The sequence below is a fragment of the Zingiber officinale genome, chromosome 10B (genome assembly GCF_018446385.1).
Source record: "Zingiber officinale cultivar Zhangliang chromosome 10B, Zo_v1.1, whole genome shotgun sequence".
Taxonomy (NCBI): Eukaryota; Viridiplantae; Streptophyta; class Magnoliopsida; order Zingiberales; family Zingiberaceae; genus Zingiber; species Zingiber officinale.
The window spans coordinates 92,281,191-92,284,983 of record NC_056005.1 but is presented as its reverse complement, the minus strand read 5'-3'; positions in this window follow the sequence as shown (position 1 = coordinate 92,284,983).

Here is a 3,793-nt window from a genome sequence, read left to right as displayed (position 1 = left end):
TCGAGTCAATCGCGGTAGATTTGCTCCCTTGGGTATCTTTACCCCTTTGACTGTGCTGTGTCGGCAGATTTGCTCCTCTCTTGCCGCTCCATCGCAAACAGGGTCCCGATTAGGTGCCACCACCGAAGGGCCACCATCCAAGGTACTCCCCATCCGAACTTTAAGGATGCATAGATTTCGCATGTTGAATTCCTTTTGTTAAATTTTTCTTTGATCGGGATGGATACAGGATATTAGCATGTTCTTCGGATGCTTGCTGAACAGATTGTTGATCTCTTTGGCATACACTACTGTTGGGGATCCAGATTAGAGAATAGGTGGCCGATTAGGGGTAAGTTCTGTGTACCTCACATGTTATCCATGTAGTTATGAGCAGTACTGTAACAGATTTTTGCTACATCTGACCTTCTATTACTAGCCTAGGATATGATTTCAGGTATAAACACTAATTTCGTCTGGTAGCAAGTAAAGGATTTATGAAGTCGCGTGAAGGTCCTGTTCGCCAGTCCCACGTCACATCTGAGGACGATCTTCTGACTTTAGTTTCCTTTGTTATCTGTGTTTTAGTTTTGTGATCTTTGTATTGTAATAATTCGATGTCGACTTGGAGTTTTGTCTTGTAGTATCTTGTATTGGTTTGGTAATGTTGTGTCAAGCCGAGCCGACTCGCAGTTAGTTATTTTGTTCGTTTCATGTTCGTTATTTTGTGATTTTCGTTGTGCTATGTTTCAGCCGAGTGAGCTGCATTATTAACTGTGTGGCTATGCTATGTTTTAGCCGTGTGGGCTGCATTATTAATTGCATAGTTGTGTGTATATTCCAGCCGTATGTGACTGATGTATTTTGTATGTATATATGCCTCAGATTGTCACCGGTACAGGAGAAATGCTGTCGAAATTTTTCGGTAGAGACTCCTCTGGGGGCGTGATAAGAACAGTTTATAATGTCTTTAAAAGCCCTTCATCAACATCCAAAAGAACAATACAGATAACAACACTTATAGAATTTTTTAGTTGTGCAGCGGATCTAATCCCGTCCAAAAGCTAAGAAGAGTGGACCGCCGATGATATGGTGCTGGAGTTGACTATGAGAAGACTTCAAGTTAGAAACCAAGAGGAGGGGGTGAGCTATCCCCGTCGCTGGAAGAATCTACAAACAAACCAGGCTTGCCCCGGCCTTACACGCCGACGCTCGATGTCGGTCCCAAAAATATATAAGGAGCAAGCTCAATGGTAGAGAACGAAAAGCGTGAAGAATACACCTCAGAAACATGCCCTAGCCCGGGGGACACCTTCTAGTAGATCAGTAAGCAGGTCGTAATATTGACCGTCACCGCTCAAGTCAATTTATGATGATCTCTTGTGTCAAGAAGATGAATAGTACAAGAAAATAAATAACAAAATAAGTGTATGCAGTAAGGAGTATCTTTCCTTTTTCCCCTCTCCCCTCCTTTTTTTTCTCCTTTTTCTCTCCCCTCCTGCCTACGGGGCAGACTTTTTTTATAGGAGAGTCATGTCAAGACAAAAGATGTTAGAGGGTCTCCTCCAGACAAATATGTCAGAGGTCATGTTACCTCTATCTAAATGTCAATAGATGAAACAAAAAGAGGGGTAATAGGCCCAACAATCTAATGGGCTTTCAATGGATCGGCTCGGCTCTGGAATAGTGTCGAGCAGCCCTAGTCTGGGCAGCCCTGGTTAGGCCGCCCTGGTTTGGGCGATTCTGGTCTACTTAGCCAAGAAGTCTGGTTGGCCTGCTCGGTCGATCAGTTGGTTGGCCGGACGATCGGATGGTCGAACGGTCGACTTTGGAAGATTGTCGGTCGACTCTGGTATGAGAGCGATGGTCATTGACCCCTCTTAACTTTTACCTAACTCAGCATACCGTTTTGATCTCCTTTTGCATCGATGGTAGCTTTTAATACTCGCCGTATCAGAATCCAAAGATTAAATCCCCAGCTGGGATTGGCTAGACTCTTGGGTATTGAACATGGCAACATCTAATCTGGATATGCATAACTCCATCACCTAGGAATACGAGAGATTTATCGTCCATAAATTTGTTCAAAAGTGAATAACTGATGCCAGAATCACTCAAGGCAAAACACAAAAGAACCATGACAACTGGAATCTATAAGGAATTTTGAAAAAGACATTGGAGTGTTGGACCATGCAACATGTAGAAAAAAAAAAAAGGTTAGCAGCAATATAAGAACGGATGTCTCACGTTACTAAGAATGATAAAATAAATAAATAATCAAGAGCAATTAGATACCTCTCCAAGAGATTATAAAAATATGTCCAAAAATAATCAATCAATTCAATAGTTGAAAATTTGAATGGGTGGTGAAAAGTGTAAAGAGAGGCCAAATAAAACTTAATATATAAGAAAATTGATTGAAATATTACTAGTGATATAGCCTCACATAATGACATAAAGCATGATGGAGGGCTAATCAACTGATACTAACATTGAGAATTCAAAAAATTAACTACAAACCAGTTATATTACCTCAAAAGATTGATAGAATCTATTGAAATTTGGTCTGACACAATCAAGTTGGAATCGGGATAAATTGAGATGGCTTGATTTATCTAACCTTCCCTTGAATCTTAGCTTGATTTATAAAGAACTCACATCGAAAGAAGAAAGTCTTCGTTGATTAGCCTTTTCACAGCTCTAGATTCTCCACAAGTTCAAGGATCATTCGTTCAACCTTTCCATCACCTTTTGGACGCAACACTTCACCCTTCTGTCTCTTGTTTACTATTTTCATCGAGGGAGGTTTACAAAACAAGATAGGATTTTATGGATGGAGAAAGAACATAATAATATCTCTCAATCGACAATAATAAAAAAATTGTGCCTCCTTAATTAAAAACTTTAAACCACTACAACATTAAACACTAACAATTTAGTATTAGTAATCTATATCAAACTTTAGATTCACCACAAGATCAAGGATCATTCATCCAACCTTCCCATCACCTTTTAGACTCGACACTTCTTTCTCTTACTATCGATCGAGCAAGGTAATTAGAACAAGATAGGTTATTGTGGATCAAGAAAGAATGCAATAATATTCTACAATTGTCCTTAATTAAAAATTGACTAACCCTTATAACATAGAACATTAAATAATAACACTAATAGGTTAGTTGTTATTGATATTTTTATATTAAAATTATAATTTTATTGTTTGTTGAAATAGATTTTTATTATTTAATAATTTTTATTAAAATTGTTGCATTATTTGTATATTAAATAATTAGATATGTAATGACACATATTAGGTATTCTTCTTATTATAGCTTTTTTATTTTCTTATTTCCTCACTGGTTCCGATTTCATGGATCCTATCAAATCCTATACAGCCAAATTGCGATCCTCCTATCAATTTTGACAACTATAGATCTAAGATCCTACATAGTTGGGCAGCACAACTTTTGTTATTAATGATGATGATGACAAATGGATGATGAATGATAGCTAAACATACCGCTCTCGCCAATACAGGTAAGCAGCCACACTCATGGCCTCCAGCACGGACTGGACATATTCTACTGAAAGCATCATGAAATGCACTTTTCCATAAATTGGTAGAAAAACTTCCTTGCTACTGATCAGCCAGTGATGATCCTAGCAATTTTCCTGAGATTCTTGGTGTGTACAAGTCCTCCACTGGCATTTGCATGTGGGGTGCCAATGTCTGAAATAAAAAATCACACATGAAGAAAAAGGAAGTTATTAAGAAGTACATGCAAAGAACGAACAGAAAACAAACTGCACTATG